This window comes from Triturus cristatus, chromosome 2_1 (assembly GCF_964204655.1).
Source record: "Triturus cristatus chromosome 2_1, aTriCri1.1, whole genome shotgun sequence".
Classification (NCBI taxonomy): Eukaryota; Metazoa; Chordata; class Amphibia; order Caudata; family Salamandridae; genus Triturus; species Triturus cristatus.
Window position 1 is genome coordinate 287,173,472 of NC_140581.1, and position 23,068 is coordinate 287,196,539.

The 23,068-nt window shown below is 45.9% G+C and overlaps 1 protein-coding gene across 2 annotated transcripts in view; it reads right to left on the bottom strand.

Moving 5' to 3' along the window:
* The window catches only part of LIFR (LIF receptor subunit alpha), a 636,999-nt gene extending 614,577 nt beyond the window's left edge, over positions 1 to 22,422 (bottom strand). Inside the window, exon 1 of one of the 2 annotated variants that reach the window (XM_085631117.1) lies at positions 22,299 to 22,422. The gene's annotated coding sequence lies outside the window, so the exon portion shown is untranslated. The remainder of the gene's footprint in view (positions 1 to 22,298) is intronic. The other variant, XM_085631122.1, reaches the window with a different exon arrangement.
* Between the last annotated feature and the right edge of the window lie 646 nt (positions 22,423 to 23,068).

Here is a 23,068-nt window from a genome sequence, read left to right on the forward strand (position 1 = left end):
AGGGCCAGAGGGGTAAGGGGGCCCCACTAGTGGCCCCCAATGTCTGTTTCAACAGCCTTTCCATGTCGAAAAGGCCGACATGGAATGACTGTCAGAAACAGACATCATAATCCCGATGGCGGTGCTGCCATCATTCAGGGATTATGCGCTCTGTCCGACACACCCACTGGCTCCTTGGGCCTGTCAGAACCGTGAAGGAATCCCCCTGCAGGTTTCACTCCGCCCGTCATCACGGCGGTCGGACTGTAAACCTACCATGTCAGGTGGAAAGCTTCCAACCGCTGGTCGGAGACTTTCCGCCCGACATCATAATAAGGCCCATAGCCTTTAAGTAAGCACAGATATATGTATGTTGGTGAGATGAGGCTAGAGGCCGCTTTAAAAGTAAACTTGCGTTATCTGTAAAGTCCTCCAAAGAAAGCCACGCTTTCGAATTTATTTAACCTTTGAATAAGCGAAGTATGCATTTAACACTATTATTACCCTTAGTAGACAACAGTAAAAATGCACACTACTCATTCATCTGGCGTTGGCACTGTTGCTGTAATCCAAAACCATGGTACAAATAACAATTTGTAATTATTCACGTAATCTGCAAAGATTACATGTGTTTATTCGTTCAGACAATGGGGCCTATTAGATGAGCACGTTTGTGCAACACTACACTGACCTGATAGAAAGGCGGCTGCTTTTTCCGTCTCACAGGTTGTCGTGGTAAGCAGCGGTTTCACACAACGTGAAAAACAATCGGCGGGATGGGTTTTACTGCCGCGGATCTGTGATCTACCGGCAGACACTCACTGGTATGAACAACAAGGTGTCAGCGCAGAGGCCTCGCCACCGCGCTCATCTCGCCGCTGTCACAGCACAGACAACCTTTGCACTGGCTGAGAATGTCTCACCCAAAATCTGGCGTCCTTTCCATTATCGCGAGCCTTGCCATCGGCTCAGTGATTCTGCAGGCTGCAGTCATGCCCAAACGCACACAGGGATCGCGGTTTAAGGACCTCACTGCAAGCGCATAAAACGCTACATAAACCATCCCTCCAGCTAAAAGCACAGGGCACTTTATATAAATTATAACATCAGTTTTTACAAGCACTTAGAATAATTTTGCTGAACCGAGAACAAATAAACATTGTTACAAGAACAGTTAAATGACATCTGAGTAACACACAATTTCCGGTAGTCAGTTACTGATACATATAAATACCGTATGTGAGCCCCCAATACTCACTGTACAGGACTAACATAAGCAAGGGCTGCGTGAAAAAAGGGTTTCATGTGCCTGGTACATGATGGAAAATATTGGTTTTTAATAAAAACAAAGAATCTCTGCAGAAAGAGTGGAAAGTATGTGAACACAATCAAAGCGCTATGCATTTACTATAGCCAACATGGACTGCAGACTCTTGTGATGTAACCACACATTCAGGCTGAAAAATAGACCACAAACTTCTAGAGCCTTCATTAAAGTTATACAGGTCTTGTTAGCTGAACAGTTGCGTCTCGCACTTATTCATAATATTTCCAGAATTACGCCATACCTACTCATGGAAAAAAAACTTTAGTAAAAGGAGCCTAACAAGAGCAATCCATAAAGGTACAAGCTACCTATAATGGCGAAAAAACACCTTAAGAATTGTGTTTCAATGATGAGTTTGGCGGATGCTCTTAAGAAGTCCCAATTCTCTTGGTATGACGTCAAACTCCGTCCCCAACATGCTCCAGAGCACATGCAACATGCAGCAAGCGGGGCAAACTCACAAACAGTTGCCACAGTATTTATCTGACTTTTTGGAAATTTTGGGAACCACAAAAATACCAAGTATTATACACATTTATGTAACTTCATTACAATATCAAACTCTATGTCCTTCATTCCCCACCAAGAAAATATTTTTCCTGGTCAAATATTCTATATACCTGCAAGAAATATGGAGGTGCTTAGAGATGTTCTCCACCCCCTTTAGAACATCTTGCGGACATGTTTTTAGAGTAACTTTACTTGCGTCAATGGGGGGCTTAAATAAGCCAGCAGTGGTGTTAACAAATGTGCGGGTGCTTACTACAATGACCTCCCCTTATCATACCTCAGAAACAACAAGTTTACCGACCATTAACCCAAAACTCATGATGTCACGCTTGTGGAAATCTCCCTGGCAAGTAATGTCCAACTAAGGCCATAAACAACTGCAGCTTCTGACTCTGTGATTTAAATGCCATTTGTGCTTCCATAGATTTTTCCTTATTTTGTGCACCAAAGTGAAAGTTAAGTGTGTAATAGATTGTGAATCAATCACGGAGCCATCCTCTCGCTGGATACAGTCTTCGTTCAAACTCTAGTGGCTATGCACTGTTGAGACATTTGTTTGCAATCAGATTTTGCAACGATACACTTCAAAGTAAAAAAGATAAATGCATTTTATACTATGTGTGTGCAATGGTCCCCTGCAAAGTCTACCTAAAATGTAAATCTTAGTAATTTGTCTTTTGTTTACCTGGTGATAGGTTTCACAAATGGGCCCAATTGAAAGAGTGATTCCACTTCTTCCCAAGGCAGCGAGAGTCCTAGGGATCGATGTTAACGTCAGAGCAGTGCACGTACGACTACCAAAGTCTAATGGCTAGTGGGATACCGGTGCACCCAACCTCATGGTGGCAGTATGACAGAAGCTGGGGTAGTGCAGCACAGACTCCATCGGCATGGCAAAGAACAGTCAAAAAGACTGCGCATGGGCTTATGGGCCACAAAGTAAATATACGCAACTTTCAACATGAACAAAAGAGGAGTTTGTACAAAAAGCAGGGGCAAGTCCAGCACTTGATATCATGGTTTGGCAAAGACACCTTAAACTAGGAGGAGGTGCTGGAAAGCCATCCTATAGATTTAAGTTCACATGAGCTGCATTGGTAGACACACTTAGTGTTTGATATTGTATACTCTGGTCGGGAAGGGAGGAATCTAGGCATTGCACACATCCACCAACAATTCAGTTTAGTTCATCCACATGAATGTACATAGTATGGCAAAAGAGTACACTTTGGAAATGTATGCAAATCAGATTTCCATTTGTACACATACTCAACTAGATATATTTGCCTGTCATGAACGTCAAACGGCTCGACACTTCAGGCCAATCTCAGTTGAATCAATATTTTCCACTGGGTGGGCCAACCACTTCCGGGCAACGTCATGTGTTGTTCATGGGTGGGAGTTCCGGATGCCATGATGTACGTCCGTAACTTCTCCCGCGTGTCATTGCGGTCCCACCACTGCCGGTTCTGGCCAGTTCTTTAATGCTGGCTCAGCGTTGTATGTTAGAGGGTGGGCTGCAGCCTGCAGCAGGCTTGGCATTCATGTCTCCTTCCTTTTAGTGACTGTGCAGCGCGCGCCGGTCTCTGTGCAGAACCCAGTCTAGGACTCTTCTCCCACCAGGGTCCCGAGGCTTCCCCCACTGCAGCAGCGTCCTGAGCGAACTCACTAGTTTGCATTTTCTTCATGGTTGTGTTATTGTGCTTTGCATCTATTATCATCCAGTGTGATGTTTTTGTTTTTAATATACAAAAGTACGTGCATTATGTAATCCTATTGGAATTGCACTCATCCTTTTATTGATCAACCGACAATGGTTTCTTCTGATCCCGGTCTGATCAGCTGATTTACTGCGACTTTACCGACACATTTGTCAGGCAAAATACGCTTGTTTTGGTGAAAGACGGTCACAGGGCTCGAAAAGGTGTTTGCCTCCTTATTATGATATTTTCTTTTTGTGCAAAAAGAGTGAAGCAAGTCAGAAAATAATTTAGGGCTTGCTAGAAGTTGATCTAATAACTTGTATGTTCACATAAGCAAATTAAATTCGCACAGGTCGAAATACACTTCAGTACGTGTAGTATTTTGCAAAATCTAATACTGAAGAAGAACACACGGCTGCAGTCGAAGATTCTGGTGAATGTCTTATTCGCAGTTTCTTGAAGGCGCAGGTTTGAGGTTTGCATTGCTGCACTGTGAGCTGCACTGTGAGCTGCACAAACAATTCCTTATCTTGTGAGACACTGCTATTGACTTTCACTTTGGCACAAGATATTCACAATCGCAAGAGATAAACTTTAGCAATAAATCATTTCAGTCTGACGAAAAGATAGGCCAGCGCCGATAAAAATGAAGCAGTGCATGTTACACACTAGTTAGCAGAACGGCCACATTACAAATGCTCGTTTATTGGACAGGTCCTTGGTACGGGCTAGAAGCACCAGGGAGATGACAGGCAGCTTACTTCGTACTGTGTTTACATGATCCAGCAGCGCCGCTCCCACAGTGCCCTGGGCCCCTCCGCTCCCACAGTGCCCTGGGCCCCTCCGCTCCCACAGTGCCCAGGGCCCCTCCGCTCCCACAGTGCCCAGGGCCCCTCCGCTCCCACAGTGCCCAGGGCCCCTCCGCTCCCACAGTGCCCTGGGACCCTCCGCTCCCACAGTGCCCTGGGACCCTCCGCTCCCACAGTGCCCTGGGCCCCTCCGCTCCCACAGTGCCCAGGGACCCTCCGCTCCCACAGTGCCCTGGGACCCTCCGCTCCCACAGTGCCCTGGGACCCTCCGCTCCCACAGTGCCCTGGGACCCTCCGCTCCCACAGTGCCCTGGGCCTCTCCGCTCCCACAGTGCCCAGGGCCCCTCCAATCCCACAGTGCCCAGGGCCCCTCCAATCCCACAGTGCCCAGGGCCCCTCCGCTCCCACAGTGCCCAGGGCCCCTCCGCTCCCACAGTGACCAGGGCCCCTCCGCTCCCACAGTGACCAGGGCCCCTCCGCTCCCACAGTGACCAGGGCCCCTCCGCTCCCACAGTGACCAGGGCCCCTCCAATCCCGCAGTGCCCAGGGCCCCCTCCAATCGCACAGGGCCCAGGGCCCCCTCCAATCGCACAGGGCCCAGGGCCCCCTCCAATCGCACAGGGCCCAGGGCCCCTCCAATCGCACAGGGCCCAGGGCCCCTCCAATCGCACAGAGCCCCTCCAATCGCACAGTGCCCAGGGCCCCTCCAATTCCACAGTGCCCAGGGCCCCTCCAATCCAACAGTGCCCAGGGCCCCTCCAATCCCACAGTGCCCAGGGCCCCTCCAATCCCACAGTGCCCAGGGCCCCTCCAATCCCACAGTGCCCAGGGCCCCTCCTACAGTACTCAAGGCCCCTCCAATCCCACGGTGCCCAGGGCCTCTCCAATCCCACGGTGCCCAGGCCCCTCCAATCCCACGGTGCCCAGGGCCCCTCCAATCCCACGGTGCCCAGGGCCCCTCCAATCCCACGGTGACCAGGGCCCCTCCGCTCCCACAGTGACCAGGGCCCCTCCGCTCCCACAGTGACCAGGGCCCCTCCGCTCCCACAGTGACCAGGGCCCCTCCAATCCCGCAGTGCCCAGGGCCCCCTCCAATCGCACAGGGCCCAGGGCCCCCTCCAATCGCACAGGGCCCAGGGCCCCCTCCAATCGCACAGGGCCCAGGGCCCCTCCAATCGCACAGGGCCCAGGGCCCCTCCAAACGCACAGAGCCCCTCCAATCGCACAGTGCCCAGGGCCCCTCCAATTCCACAGTGCCCAGGGCCCCTCCAATCCAACAGTGCCCAGGGCCCCTCCAATCCCACAGTGCCCAGGGCCCCTCCAATCCCACAGTGCCCAGGGCCCCTCCAATCCCACAGTGCCCAGGGCCCCTCCAATCCCACAGTGCCCAGGGCCCCTCCTACAGTACTCAAGGCCCCTCCAATCCCACGGTGCCCAGGGCCTCTCCAATCCCACGGTGCCCAGGCCCCTCCAATCCCACGGTGCCCAGGGCCCCTCCAATCCCACGGTGCCCAGGGCCCCTCCAATCCCACGGTGCCCAGGGCCCCTCCAATCCCACGGTGCCCAGGGCCCCTCCAATCCCACAGTGCCCAGGGCCCCTCCAATCCCCAGGGCCCCTTCACTCCCACAGTGCCCAGGGCCCCTCTGCTCCCACAGTGCCCAGGGCCCCTCCGCTCCCACAGTGCCCAGGGCCCCTCCGCTCCCACAGTGCCCAGGGCCCCTCCGCTCCCACAGTGCCCAGGGCCCCTCCAATCCCACGGTGCCCAGGGCCCCTCCAATCCCACGGTGCCCAGGGCCCCTCCAATCCCACAGTGCCCAGGGCCCCTCCAATCCCACAGTGCCCAGGGCCCCTCCAATCCCACAGTGCCCAGGGCCTCTCTGCTCCCACAGTGCCCAGGGCCTCTCTGCTCCCACAGTGCCCAGGGCCTCTCTGCTCCCACAGTGCCCAGGGCCTCTCTGCTCCCACAGTGCCCAGGGCCTCTCTGCTCCCACGGTGCCCAGGGCTTCTCTGCTCCCACGGTGCCCAGGGCCCCTCTGCTCCCACGGTGCCCAGGGCCCCTCTGCTCCCACGGTGCCCAGGGCCCCTCTGCTCCCACGGTGCCCAGGGCCCCTCTGCTCCCACGGTGCCCAGGGCCCCTCTGCTCCCACGGTGCCCAGGGCCCCTCTGCTCCCACGGTACCCAGGGCTTCTCTGCTCCCACAGTGCCCAGGGCCCCTCCAATCCTACAGTGCCCAAGGCCTCTCTGCTCCCCTCCAATCCCACAGTGCCCAGGGCCCCTCCAATCCCACGATGCCCAGGGCTTCTCTGCTCCCACAGTGCCCAGGGCCCCTCCAATCCTACAGTGCCCAGGGCCTCTCTGCTCCCCTCCAATCCCACAGTGCCCAGGGCCTCTCTGCTCCCCTCCAATCCCACAGTGCCCAGGGCCTCTCCGCTCCCAAGTTGCCCAGGGCCTTTCCGCTCCCACAGTTTCCCAGGCCCCTCCGCTTCCACGGTTTCCCAGGGCCCCTCCGCTTCCACGGTTTCCCAGGGCCCCTCCGCTCCCACGGTGCCCAGGACCCCTCCTATCCCACGGTGCCCAGGACCCCTCCTATCCCACAGTGCCCAGGGCCCCTCCGCTCCCACAGTGCCCAGGGCCCCTCCGCTCCCACAGTGCCCAGGGACCCTCTCGCTGCTCTGGCACAGAGTAAGGCTCCTGCATGGTCTTGTGAGTCTGCCTAGAGAAGGGCCTCATTCAGCTTGTTCAATACCACTGTACGCTGCCAGGTACCTGCGCCGTTGTTCACCCCTCCTTTTCTGATACCGATGTTCAGCGGTGTCCCTCTTTCCTTCTGCTGCCCCCTACCTTCTAGCTGTCCTCTATGCACTCCCTCCTTGTAAATGTAAATGTAAATGTAAATGTACAGATATTTATATAGCGCAAATCACCAACCGGTCTCTAAGCGCTTGCTTAGGGAACCCGTCCTGGTATTCCCCTGTGAGATAACCCAGCAGGGCATCCACAAGGTGAAAGCCAGGCATCCCGCCGCGAGGGGCCATTGTGGAGATTAAGCAAGCTATTGCCCAGAGTCGCAGAGTGTGAACCCATGAATTGAGTATGCACTGGAGCGAGAATTATCGAGTCCATGGACAATTTATGGACTCAAGACCCAGCCGAGCCGGGAATTGAACCCTGGTCCCAGGCTGACCTCTGCTTCCAGGTCTGCCTACTCTAACCAGTGAGCCACACTTCTCCACCTTCCTTCCATTACCCCTCGGTCATCCATCCACCTATGTCCCTTCTGTCAACGGTCCCCCTATCTCACTTCTGTCAGCCATCTCCCTACCTCGCTCCTGTCAGAATGGCAAAAAAAACAAAGGGGGCAACAGTGGGGTGAAGGGGTGAAGTAAGCACGAATGAGCCTCCTGAGCATGGGGGGGGGGGTAGGGGAGGGGGCAGATGGGGCGGGGGCTAAACAGCACCGGCAAAAAGCATTGCGAACGCCATTCGGTCTACACTGGCGTAGCCAAAAGACGAGACCTGATAATGGCAAATTTAGGGTTAAGGACCGATACATATTTCCTGTGTGTCTACCAACAAATGAAAGGATTCACATTTCCAATACAAGCTGGTCAGCACTGTGGAAATGCATCAAATGTAGTCATCCTCTGGGCAGCCAACAAAGGATCTGCAGAGCGGGAATTGGAAACTGACACCACCGTAATTCAGGGGCCATAATGGAAAGTACAAAGATTCTCTCATTTATAAGTTAAAACCTAATTCACATGTTACTTGGATACATAATTGTCCATGGCTCCGGGAAACATGCTTTACGCATTTCATACTGAGATGCAGAAACAAATGTCTGAGGATTATATCAGTTACTGATCAGTCTGAGAGCCATTAATACTACAGCCACTTCTATATCAACCATTGCTGGTTTCTCACTTCGGATATGGCCACAAGTCTTAGCCACATAACCCTCTTGGGTAAATCAAGAGTTTCTAGGTTATTTAAGTGAGGAAGAGCTGCTCTGGCAAACAATTTTGTCTCAAGCGCAAGTTACTGTCTAATTTCCCTGACCCATCAGAGACCGTCCACCACCAGCATTACCATAGCAGCATCTACCATACAACCACATCACTTGAAGAGAAACCGTACAGCTCTTATAAAGGGCCATGATCTGTTTTCTTCTTTTTTCAGGGCTCACATCTTTCTTCTAGTTTATGCACTGTCCCTGCACTGCAAGGTCATCGTTGATGACATTATGAGGTCCCAGAGAATGCCACCTGAAGATGGCATCATGTCCCTACTTGAGCAGTGCATGATTGCAAGGCCAGCAAAACCCCAAAAGGGTGCCCATAACACAATGGCGTTACGAAACTTGAGAGGGCCCCACTACAAAGTACAGGGAGGGCCCCCCACACACACAGTGCCGGAGGGGGTTTCCTGGAGCTCGGCCCTTCCGCACCGCTGGGGCTAATGTTACGCCATGGAAGCAGCAGCCGTTATCCTGGAAAGAGGGCCTTTATTAAAAAGTTGAATTCCTATATCCGGGTGCGGGAATCGGAATACAGGCATGGTTGGACCGCAGATGATTTGGGAAGAATAAAAAGAAAAAATTGAGAGTTATCTTGTGCCCGGCAAGCAGCATTATTGTATGCGATTTTCCGCCAGACGCAGTGATACACACCTTGGCCTACATTGGACCCTGAGCTACAGATCAGAGGACAGGAAGGATTCAGCTTGGCAGTTAAAAGGCGGACCTATCAGACGATGCTATAGCTTCTCCACATCACTTGGACGCACATCACTTATAGTGACTTCGCACACCCTTAGTTCTCCAAGGAGGGAGGTTACAATCCCTTATACACTTTTTGTCCTGAGGCAGGTGGGATTTATCAGTTTACTACCATCGAAACGCATCGACGCTTAATGCTACTGAATCTAACCACGAGAAATTACTGAAAGGAATTAAAGTGCATCTTAACCAGGATATGAACTCGAAGTGAACAGTTGGATCAGGTCTTGTAACAGCACTTTTAAGCCTGTGCAATAGGGTCTCCCAGTTAGCTCCAAAATGTTTCCTTTCCTTATATCTTACTGTGAGGTTTATTCCTATGTGGGGTTTAAAAAAAAAAAAAAAAAAAAAAAAAAAGAAGACGACATTTATACACTGTCTTTTCATCGATTGTGAGGTTGCTATAACCTGCACAGTAGGTTTTGTTTTTAACACATTCTGTATGTATTAGTTTTTAACATATTCTGTATATATTGTACTGTATATGAATAGTTTGGTTTTTAACACATTCTGTATGGATTGTACTGTATATGAATTATAAAATACTCAATGTTTTTAGATATAAATCCTGATGTTTTTAGTATGTGATTTTTCTCCATGTTAATAAACTCTCCGACGTTACATTACGAATTTGGTGGTATTTTAGCTTTAAGGAACGGATCCGGATATATGTGTACCCCTTGTTTGAGGGATTTTTGTGTTTGAGTGAGTTTTGAATGAATGTGCCTTGAGCTTGTTTTCCCAAAGGGACATTTTTTCCTCTCCTGTTTAGTAGTACCCTGGTCCCTTCGGTTGGTGGGGCCACCTCTCTTCTGTAATCGCTAATTTTACGCCACTGCCAGGACATAGGCCAAAATGAGCATGCCAGGCCAAATGCTTCAAAGGGCTATTGCTTTATTTTGAAATGCAGAAGAACGATCTTTATGCCCCAGCGCACCCTGCCATCAGCCCATAAATTCCCCAACTCGAGATACCCTACTACTCTTAAGGTTACTGGACCTTCCATAAGAAACAGGCAAGCAAAATAGGAAGGGGTAATGGTACCAAGGAGAAGGGAAATAAATCCTCAATTCAATTTCTTGCTTTGGGACAGATGAAGACCCTTCGGAAATACAGACTTACCTCATAGGCATAATTCAGCAAACTTTAGGATGGCATTAAATCATTATTTAGTCATTTTTAAGTCGACCCTACCACAAAGTGCGAGCTGTCGGGTTACAGAGGCGTGCAGTCAGCACATTGCTTGCCATTGGTTGGCTTTACTGTCATGTCACTCTTATTTGCTTGCTTTCTATTTGATGGCTGTACTTGTTTCAGCCTGTTGATCTTGTGTTTGTCCCTTACATGAAGCATCTCTTTGATTTGCTGGTTTCTGTGCTTTCCCTTCCTGCTTCTATGGCACTACATATTTATTTTTAATTAAGCACTTAACGATAGCGCATGTGTTTTTCCAGATGTCTCCCTCAAGTGTTTTACTTTTCCTCTGTGGTCTCGCTCACCCATGTGCTTCTGCACCCATCCGCAGGGCCCCTCCACAGTATTCCCTTTTATTCTCTTCCTTTTATTACTTCTCTCCTGCCCGCCGTTTTGCTGCTCTCCTCACCTGTCATCAGCTGCGATTTCTTCATTAGGGCGGGCTGCGTTACCCCCCCCACTCACTGCCGCGTTAAACGTGAAAAATAAAATCGCAATGAAATGATTTCATTGCCATTTTATTTTTCACTATGGGGAGCAGCAGCCGCCAGCCTGCCCGAGCCAGGAAAAACGGGGGGCGTGTCGGCAGCAGATGACTGGAGCAGTGACTGACTGGGCGCTCCAAAGTGTGCACGTCAGTTTGGCCGGCGCCGGCCAAACGAACATACACACTTTTATTTCTCCAACCCAGCTGTGTTGCACAGCTGGGTTGGAGAAAAGCTACAGGCTCCCTGTGCATGAGTGAGCGTCAGGCCAGCCTGCTCAGGCAATTCAGGCGCTTTTCTCATGCTAGCATGAGAGCAGCGTCTGGATTGGGTGGGGAGCCTGTGCTGAGGTCCAATGACTGTCGAGAGGTCGGAGAAGAGCTGGAGAGGAGCGACAAGGTAGCGTTAGCTCAGGTAAGTCTTTTTTATTGATTTCTTTGTGTTATATCCTATACTTCCTAGTCCTGGCTGCTCAGCCTGCATGAGTGTGATGTCATGGAATGTTGGGAGTGTGTGCATGCTTTGAAAGAGTGATCAGTTAGATTGAGTGGGGCTGAGCAGCAGGATGCTGCTCCCGGTGGGGCACCCTGTACCAACATACTTGAACCAATAAATCTACCTAACTACATCCCTGGCTCTTGGTCTACCTATGACGACAGCACTTTCTTCAGTTACAAAACGTTGTCTTCCCCTAACCCACCCCAAACCCCGACTCACCTCCACTTTAGATTGGTGGCGGCCGTTGCTGCCAGCCATTTTCATTCACCCCACAACCCATTTATCCCTTTTTTTTTTTTTAAAGCTCTTCACATTTTAAAAGCTTTTGTGCTACTTTTAAAAAAAATGTTGCCAATCTATTTTGGATTGGTAAATAAATAAAATAAAAAAGTGTCCTTTTGTAGGCCCTAGCATGCGTGTTACCCGCATGAGCATACCCAAATATTGACAGGACAGTCGTGTCCTCGCATGTTTTTTCGTAGCCATGCTGCACAACAGCCGCAATGCTGTACAGCATGGTTCAAACAAATAAGCAAAGCCAACTGGTCTAGATGGAAAGACCTACTGGCTTTGTCAATGCTTGTTACACATGTTAAAACAGTCTGGGCAAAGGTTTCAGCTCATTAGTGCCAGTTGCACACCAAAATAGAGCAATAAGCACCTGAAAGATGACCAGTCAGCTTCTGCAAATGTCTTCCACTGCACGGAAGCACACAATGCTAAGTTTTTAAAAAACAATTTTTATTAAAGCTGCAAATTACGCAACAGATTATGGATTATGAGGCAAATCCATAATCATGCAGAAAATGCTACGGCCACAGAAATGCACAACTCCAGTGTCCCTGCTCGTACATAAACCAGGGCAAAGGTATGAGAGGGCAATATAGACACCCTCAACCAGTCAGTTTTATACCCAACATCACATAGCACACACATCAGGCAGAAGCCACATGACGATGGGACTTGCTTTGGACAGGAGAGTGCAATAGGACCTTGAACCGTGTCACAGCCTGGCATCTGGCTCGTGCCTTCAGTAGCTCACCCATCTCTCAAGGGTGTACATCATTATACCGCCCATGAAAACTTTCGTTTCCTTTGAGAGTTCCTACTATTTTGCAAGTCAAGTAAAATGACTCAAAGGCAGCTTAAAAACGACCTATCAATGAGTACATGAATTTCTAGAGAAAGTCTCATTGCAAAAACAAATTGTGGTTTGCTTGCTTGGGAAGTGTGCCTTGGGAGCAGCTTTTTGTGATTCACAACTAAGTCACGCAGCATGAAGCTGTGGCAAGGGATGTTCAGTGCCACACCCACTATTCAATCTAATGCCATATCGCTGAACACGACATTGCTTACAGACTATTTTTTCAAATGTATTAAATATTTGCTTCGAATAGTGGATGTGTTACAGCTAATTTGTGGATAAATTTGAAGCATTTTTGGGCGTACACATATTAAAAAGTTGATTTATTGTGCTTTCTTTGTACATGTGGGTTCCAGCTTGAACATAACAGTAATATGCCCTGGTGTGGAACTGTCCATAAAACACCGTGGAAATGGCAGAACCAGTAACAACGTTAACCACAATCATTTATGCAAGATATTGAATACGTTTTGGGAAATATAGGCACATTTACTGTTGCTGTTATGCCAATATTCCCCTCAGTAAAAATCTTCCAGAACCACTCATGGGAATTGACCGAAGGAGGTTTGCGATAATGACCGCACACTGCTCCAGACATACGACAGATAGGAAAAATTGTCACAATCCCATTGCCCAACACTAGTTTCTGTATCCATCATTAACAACCCATTTAAAATGACCAAGCATGCCGAGAGTGGTTTAGGAAACGGCACGGGAGTCAACCAACCTGGGGTCTCTTCATGCACTTTGTACTTAACCTCACGGTGTGATCATGTGTGGCACAATCTAAATTAACATATATCAGAGACCCTGTGTTTCGATAGAGGCACGTAAAACTCAAGTTATTCTCTAAATTATGATGCACTCGTTTTTATAGTGCCATAACATTTGTGGAGTTTGGGCAGCCTTAATGATTCTGGGATTTTTTTTGGTCAAAGTTAAAAAGTACGTTTGGCATGGTATTTGGGAATGTTTCGAATTGTTTAGAGGTATATCATATTTGATAGTAAAACTAGTATTAAATTAAGGTGCTGCAGCAAACTTGCATTGCCATAATGTAAGAGAACTCACCCCCTCTAAGGAAACTGACATTTGAATGTCTTGAAGTAACATACCAAACGAGAGTTCAAAGGTCACTCCATCTTTCTCCATTCCTGCAGCGGGTCCACTCTGGGAATCCTCAGGATGGTGCATAGAAGATGGTTAAGAAATAATAGGTCTTAGAACAGGATGGAAGGATGGCTGACCAGTACATTAAACTTTCCTCAAGACTACCCCCACGCTAGAATCACTTTCACCCAAGCGGATTTATTGCAGGGATTTTCAATCGCATCCACATACGATTTATTTCTTCAAGGATTATTTTTTAAAAAAAATACACATCACAAGAGATTGAGAGCGCAGAGGCACGCCACATAAACCTCAACAAATAAATTGTTGAGCCTAGAATTTTGTGTTGCAAGTAGATAAATCCAAGTTTAAATTCTCCTTTAACCTGACCAAAAACATAAAGTTTGCCGGTAGATGCCAGTCAAACGCTTACATTTGAAACCTACAATGAAAACTGTTGGTTGAGTCCTAATCAAGAAACAAAGTACACAGCACAGCCAGCCTCGCCTAGTACCATCTACACCTACCCATCCTTCCTCCGGTCAAAGCTCTACACGTGATGCCCCTGATCCCAGCTCATCAGTGTACTGACTACTGAGGGCAATAGACCCACTGAGCAAGACTTTCTCTGACGCTGAACCCTAAATAAGGCACAGGAACGGACAAAAACTACGATCCCAGTGAACTGGTTTTTCTCCCCCTCCAGTGCTTTTTTGCCTGGATGAACCTTAAATCCACCAAGGAGAGGGACCATACCAACTGGGCGAGCACAAACGGAGAACAGATGTATACATATGGCTATGGAAGCAAAATTGCACCAGACACTTTTTGTCACAAATTAGTAAACCGGTTCCGTGTGAGAACATCTTTCCAGGAATATGACCTTCCCCAAACTAGATATATAAATATATGTATGTATGAGAAAAGGAGAGAGAGAGATATGCAGAGGTGAAGAGTATAAAATGCTATTTTTGACCACTTTTGAATGTGGGGAATCGCCATCAACACAAGGACATGTAATAAATAGCATATTATACTCTGTTTATCTGCATACAGGGTTATTAGCATGGCATTTTATCATGCGTATTTGTTTTAGCAAATGGAGTAAACCAAAACCAGGATGCAAGGGGTTAAATCTGTGCAGCAATGTGAAATCGCACTTAAGAGATATTGTGACTATTAACAGAGTTGTTTCACTGTGTAAAGTAATTCTCACAGGCAAACTGTGAGCAGTTAAAAACGGTTTCACTTTTGCTGTACAGTGAGAATATTTTGGAATTTGAACTTTGCACTGCAGTAACAGGTTACTGAGTATATATATATATATATATATATATATATATATATATACACACACACACACACACACACACATATATATAACGCACACACACCCACATACATATATATGATCAAGGGAGTTGTCCCGAAACGCGTTACGCGAAGAATAAATACCCAAGCCGGATGGCTGAAAAGCATCTCCAGTGTCAGTGTCTGATTTTGATAAGAAGTCGGATTTGGTTGGAATATATATATATATACATACATATATATATATATATATATATTTATCGCTACCAGGTTGCACCAGAAGCCAAGGCACTCGTAGGCGGGTGCTGTAACGCAGTGGTGCCCGCGTTCAAAATCAACGCTACCAACAGAGTCCGTACTCTCGGACAAAGCACAGCACTCAGGGAGTAATCCGTAGATTTGTTTATTCAGCAACAAACAAAAGACAGACGCGTTTCAGGTTATCCTTCTTCAGTGTCTAGTTGCGCTAGCCGCGCGAGAACATTTTAAACTCAAAAGGCCATTGACGTCACTTCCCCCACCAGTACAGCTAATGCAATATTATCTATCACATGGCGGCCATCTTAACAGGGTGAAGTTAACGTACCAACTTATATGGATAAACATATTTCTTTGTTTATCGCTCAACATTCAAGATTTAAATCAACAACGTCAAGACTACACAATTGTTACTCATCGTAAATGCAATCAAGATGTAATTAACTAAACATATTGTAAATATCGCTTGACAATTGTGTGTCATGGAAAGCTACAAATGTTCATAAAATTGAGCCGTGGATCGGCGTGCATATTGTAGCAAAAACCTCATAGTGTTCAATTGATACGTTTATGTATACAATAATTCATTATATATATATATTCTCTCTCTTTCTTTCCGGGAGGCTGTAAGGTCAGGGGGCCGATTTTGTTAGTGGGGACCGGTTTTGTAGCAGTGCAGCAGTTTTAAAGGCACTACAAACTTCTTAGTATATCTAGAAGTTTTTAGGGAATGATAAAAGCGTCAAGATAATTTTGGTGATTAATGTACCTGCTGGAGAAAGATGGAAGTTTTGTTTAGTGGCAGTTTAGACTCATGTACGGTAAGGCAGATGGTTAATATACTTGCTGCAAAGAACAAGTACCATGCACAGCAAAGAACAGTATTCTATTTGTATAGCTCAGTGGGTTACTGCTTTTATCACAGAGATTATTTTGTTACTGTGCAGTTACAATCGCAATCTAGCACACTGGGAAATGAACTGCCATCAAAGAGTTCTAGGCAAATTGCATGGCAGTTTAGAAAGTTATGTTTTCTTTCCAAGTCTTTTATTTTTCAAGTCAACCAATGTGTTATGTTCTGAATCACGAGTTTGTGCTTCTCCAGACCAAGCATTCTTAAACAATGGCTTCCAGTATGGATGACATATATAACATACACCTTGTAGTCCCCTTTGCCTTAAATTACATTTTCTATACACTGATTTACACCCGTATGATTCATTGTCCCTGTATGTGTGTGTGATGTAAAGTGCTCCGATACCCTACATTGGTATGAGAGGTGCTTTAAAACAAATGAAATACATGTGAGAGAAGAGCTATGGACAGATGAGAGGCACAACTGAAGGGCGATAGTGTGCAAATCATTGAAGAGCCCCAACAAAGATGGTTGTATCCTGGGGTACATTAAGGTCATCATTTACTATGCTTTTAAAGCGGATACAATTGAATATATAAATGACTAATATGTTGCAGAATGCACCATTTAGAACCCCAAAGCCGCCCTTTTTAGTGGTCCACCCCATTCGCTGCACTCGCTATGCACTGTATGGGGGATGGTGTGACAAAATTTACCAGGGCGGCTTTGGGTCTCCCGTGAACAAGGTCTGAGTAGACTGAAACGCGTTGGGTTGTTAACCTGCTTGCCTTGCTGTGGATACAATTAAACTGAATTGGTAACAACACTATACCAGGGAGTGCGTGTGGATTTATCCTGCAAAGGAATTTGGTTGATATATATATATATACACCCCTATTCCTAATTACACATACCCTTACCCAGTTTATTTTACCTATTTAACCTTAAATATCCATTCATCATTAAAAAACATTTACGTTTTAAATTAGTTACAAAATGGTCTACAGTGAAGGTTCATACAATTTACTTTTGAAAATTACAAACCTTTTTAAACTCAAATGCAGGTTTTGGTACAATAGAACATAAAGATTAATTTGTTGTAAACGGTTCTAGCAAAACAATATAATTGTAAACAAATATTCTAAAAATGTAATTTTTGCAAATTATATTTTTGAAAACGGTGTTATCGTGTGCTACCCTTAAACCAGGCTGAAGATATCCACTTATTCAAGCATCATTCAGCATTACAGGTTTGAACATCATCAGCCTTCACCCAGGGCGTGGACAACTGATTAAGGGTGGTTTTTGGTATTACTCATTCTTCCACTACCTCCTCCTCTCCCTCCTCCCCCAACTACCTCCAAAAGATACATGTGGGCAGCACCATTCCCTATGGGAATCACACTTGACACCCATGCAACATTAAATTGTTCATCATGACAACCAAAGAATAGCAAAGCCCACCTTCCACCTAAAAGCAGATAGCTCAAACATTCAAGGCCTTGGTTCTATGTTCCATGTACTCCACTACATGTATGTCAATATTCCTCCACCTGCCCTCCACACTTCGATCAAAGGCCCTCTCCTCACCACAAGAACGAAGTACTATGAAAGCAGTGGAAACAAGTCAACTGGCCTTGGCAAGCTGATCAAACAGTTATGTTTTTCCCCCTTTTCTTTTTTCTGCAAGCATATGCCACAACAATAAAAAGTAAACAAGCATTTGCAAAGCCAAGAGGTCTCGCCTTTTTCAACTACTGGCTTCACTAATGATTTTAGCCAATGCTTTCTCCAACTGACCACCAAGTCATTTCACAGGTGCCCCTTATGCATGAATATGTATGTATGCATGCGCATGTGTGAACCTATGGAACGATGCAGCCGTCATTCTCGTTTATTTACCGATCCAAGATGGCAAACACCACTTGGATCACAAAATACAAAAAAATAAACGTTACTGGAGTGGAAGAGTATTTTGGCATGTGGAGTTGTGTGGCAGCAAACGGCAGCTGCTGAGCCTTCAAAGTTTTTAAAACACACGTACGAAGAGAAAGGAAAGCAATTGAAAATGAAACAAGCAAATAAAATTAACAATAAAGCCAACCAATGGTAAGCAGTGGGAGCGCTCTAACCCACATAACGTTTTTAGAATGAAGCAAAGTTGGTGTTATTTTCACATTCATTTGGTTGTTTCATATTCAATGGCTTCCATTCCCCTTTGTGTGCATGTCCCTCCCATGGAGCATAGTCTTGATTTTCTAACTGATATCCTTCCTTTTTGGTTACGCACACCACGAGAGTGCACATGGTTTCCAGCATTCTTCCTCGTCGCCTTCTCCCTTCACCAAATACCCAATCCCCACACTGCATGATCCACTCTCCATTGTGTGCTTCTCCAGAACCCATTCCTCCGTTACCTCCCACTTCCCTGCATTTATTTCTCATGTTAATATTTTTTGGGGGGAGGAGGGGAGGGACAGCAGCAAATTGCTGCCGGTCCCGCCTCCTTACGAAAAGCATTTTTTTCATTAGGCGCACCTTGCATGTTTTTTTCTCTTTACCAATCCAATATATACATGTACACACACACGTATATTTATAAAAATGCACACAAGTAATTTTACAGGTGCGCTTTTGCAAAATGACAGCCACTAGCAGCAGCATTGTGCTTTCTGTTTTTAATATACTTTTCTGCAGTGCCGCTGGTGTACTAATGCAGCATTCGGTCTCTCTAGCCAACAATATGTCAGGTTCGGCCCTGCCACTGCAATGTCACTATATTGCAGGTTGGAGACCGTGGGTCGTTCCTCTGAGTAGAGCGAACATAGACCATAGTGGAGAGAAGTCCGGCTATACCCAAAGGGCCATGTTTATACACACGGAATGTGTTACAAAATCAGCGCATCTGGAATTTCCATGGAACTGTTCCGGTGCCAAAACCTTTCCTTTCGAAGGAAATTAAAGCAATTGTTTTTAATTAGGTCATGTCATATAATTGCAGAAAATGATTTTAGAACAAGTCTGAGCAACTACTCAGCTGTCAGGACAGCACAATAGTGCAGGTTCATAATAGCTAAACAAATTAACTTGCTTCTTTTTCATGAAAACTAGAGTTGGAACCAGCTCGTTGACTGCACTGCGCTACACCTACAAATCAACATCTTTCCAGTGATGACTCTGAGCAGCATGCGTTTTAAATACCCTATACATCTCCTCTTTTTGAAAGTGAACGTTTAATTGGAAAATGCATTTTCACAGAACACCAACATAAGCTGCGATGGCCATAGTTACTGCTGGTTTTTTTACTGAGGTTTTATTGCACTTGTATTATGCTCAATCTACACATCACAAATGATTCTTTATGTTTTCAGGCTGCAGGCATGGTGAAACAGATCTATGCAAAAGCTGCCTTTCATCAGCCATCTTTAAAAGGTGTGGTTTTCCTTATGCTTTTCACATTTTCTACGCTGAATTTCCTTCTATACCTCATCTTAGCTGCAAATGTAACACTAGCGGTTGGGTTCGATTCTTGACTAGGGTGCTCATGTTTTGTCACACAGGTATTTCGAAAATATGTAGTTGAGTCAGCCATGCATGTAAACCTACATATTAGGAGAGAGGACTGAATCTTCCAGGATTCTTCATTTTTTGTGAAGAAACACATACTTCGTATATGACGTTTCTCATTGTGCATTCAAACTACAGATCATTTTTAGGGCTCATCTACTTTCTGTTTGCAAAAGACTTCCTGTGGACAGTACCAAAAACTTACAATATGTTCAGAGACATATCACTGCTTACAATTGGTTGGTTTTCTTGTCACTTCATGCCTTTCTTCTTACTTGATGGTTTTCATTCCTCTATTTGTGTTTGCCCCTGTCCTGGAGCACAGCTTTTTCATCGTCCTTTTGACTGTTCCTTCAACTGCTCACATTTAGGGAATATTTTTCTTTAAGCAGTCGGTTATACTGCTGCTGCTCAGCCTGAGTGTCTGTGTGAGAGAATGTTGCTGGATGGAATGTTCGTGTGTGGGAGTGTCAGTTGGTGATGGGCTGAGCAGCAGTGAGGCTGTTCCTGGTGGGGCTCTCTCCCTTGTAACATGCTACTTAATAAATCAACTTGAAGACACTACCTGGAATGGACATTACCTTTATTACAACACAGTCCATGAGAGTGAATGTGTTTTCTTACACTTGTGTGTTGCTTCTCCCCCCTGAAATAGCTGCCTCTTTCCCAGGCACGCTACTTTGCCCCCTCCTCCCCATCCATTTCTTCCCCACAGCAGCTTTTTCATTATTTTTTTTTATTCCCATTATCCAGGACTCGAGATAATTTTTTGCTCCTCCAAACGCCTATTGCCTCTCACTTGTGTCCCCCACCCACTCTTCTCTTGCTCCCGCACCCCACGGTCCTTAAAAATATATATATTTTATTTGTAATTGTTTTAGACGATCCAGCAGCAGCCATTTGCTGCCTGGCCATCACACTTTCAATAAAGTGCTTTCACATAAGTAAAAATTCTTTTTTTTAAAAATTTTTTTACTACTCCCAGTGGTACCAGCTGTCTTAGACTGGTAAATAAAAATATAAAAAAGGAACAAGTGTCAATATGCAGGCTTGTGCATGAATGGTGATGCACCAACACACGTAATTTCACAATCACATGCCTATTAAACAAGGCCACTAGCAGCGTCATGTGTATGGACTCATTCGCACACTCATATTTTTTATGTTAAAAAGCATCAGCAAAAAGCATTAGCAAAGCCGAGCAGACAAAAATTTGAGGCTTATAAACTTTGCCAAATCTCTGTTTTACATTATTTTGCACAAAATTACAATGTCATGAACTGGGAAAGCAATAAGTGACCGGAATAACAAAATGCTGGGATAAACTAGAGTTCAAACCGGGGTTTAAAGGTCAGAAAATCTGCCAGTATCCCATATCCACTCCACATCATTTCCTTTACCCATCATGAAGAGAAATAAGCTTCCTTTATGTGGTTATTTTGCCACAGTATACTTGTTCCACAGTGAACACAAAGTGCACCATATGGTTTATATACAGTAAAACTACAGTTGCCACGCTTCTCAATTATCGACAGACAACAGTATTTTTTTGTTGTTGCTAGAATGCCATCTGTAACTCATCCCGTGCTGTTCAACTAGGGTTGCCCCCTTTCTCGGAGAAAAAAACGTTACTTTTTTTTAATGTTTTGAGATTCTGGACACACCAGGTACTGGTATCTGTAGAAGAATTTAAATAAAATCTTGTGCATTCTTTTTTTTCCATAAGCAATTCTGTCTCTGTTTACATAATCACTTAAGAATAGTTATTATGGAGCTATTTATTTTTATATTTGTTGTTTTAAGTTTATATTTCAAGGGGAAATAATAAAAACATATTTCAGAGCTTGACCTGAAAATCCTGGCAACGTCGGTAAAATATCGGTTAGGTAGCAAAGTTATGTTCAACAGCATTTTATGTTTATTTCTCTGCAACCCAATCTGCAAATTGACCCCAATCTTTCTCATAAATGTTTTACAAGGAGAGGCACTAAACAATCTGTTCACCGGAAAAAACGTAACTCTACTGGCCAAATAAAAAATAATAACCTAACCAGGACTCCAGAGAACAGGAGTAACCAGTTGAAATAAATATAACTGAAGAGTTCCTCCCCGATAGTTAATAACACGATCAAACACAAATGCCACCATGATCACAGAGAACTGAATAACAGTTAATTACATGCTCAAACAGCAAATGCCACCGTGACCACAAAGATCCCCTTTGTAACCGGTCAACTGGAGCTTACCAGCAGAGGTATAGAAACTGTTTCCACGCGTTGCTTCCCTCCCTAAACCCCAAACAAACCCAAAATATCTCAAAACATACACAGGGCACTCTTCACATGTCCTAGTCCCTAAAACGACTCAACTTTTCCACTCCAATTTTAAACGCATCTCCCCATGGCGGACACTTGCTTCGCAGACGTGATTACATCAGTCATAATCCCATATGAGCAGCGCAGCTGAGCCAGGGCGATGAAATCAGAAAGGAGAGCCGGGCTTCCCGGGTAGGCAGGCAGGAGCCCATGCACTGAGGTGTTTCTATAATCTGAGGCTGCGTGAAAAACCGCAGCAATTTTCGTCCCGCGCCCTCATAAACATGATGTGAAAAATCAAAACAAACCGCGGCCGGCTGCTAATAGGACACTTTGAAATGCTGGTGGATGAATCAGACCCCGAGAGCCGCGAGCCACGGCGGACAGAAGTCACCCACGACTCCCTTCCCAAAACGGACATAATTCAGACACGTGAAGGGTGGAAAGCGCTTACCTGTAAAGGGCCCTCTCCCTGCCGCTGATCCCTACTGAGCCGGCGACCGCACGGCCATGTTCTCCCGAGCAACAGCTCCAATGCTTTTGTCCCTGCCAGGGAAAGAGGAGTGGTGCGCTGATTCCCACGGACTGCAAGTGCAGAAGAGTAGTGCCACCTAGCGCCTCTGACGCATACTGCACCCTATTCCACTGGTACAAATTCACTTCCAATACTGTAGCTTGGTTTCGGGGGTACATCCTCAGCCTGCGTCTTTGCGGGCAACTCTTTTCCTTAAGTGTGTACTCCTTGCTCCATGGTAATAGCGCACCAGTTTATAACAAGCATTTGCAATGCAATAGGTCTCGCGGTTATGAGAGTTTCAGCTATTGGCATTTTAAATAACAATGCCTTTTATTTATGTTTAAAAAAAGCATTATTATTTGCAACGTCAACGGCTCAAACTCGCGGAAATGCGAGACCAATTGCATTGCAAATGCTTGTTAACAGATAGGGTCTGCTGTCTCTTCCTGGTTTGAAGGTAACCCCTTCTCCTATGATGTAGGACGGGTGTTGCACACACAGGACCCCATTCGCAAAGCCATTTGTGTAAGTCTAGTTTGTTTTTTTACAGAGTTTTATATAGCACAAACTTGACCCAAATCGGGTATCAGAGCGCTTTACATAGCACCAGTTACGTTACATGAGGACACACATTCATTTTTGTTAGGCACAGGGAGATTAAGTGATTTGCCCAGAATCACAGGATATTCAGTGTCATTGCCGAGACT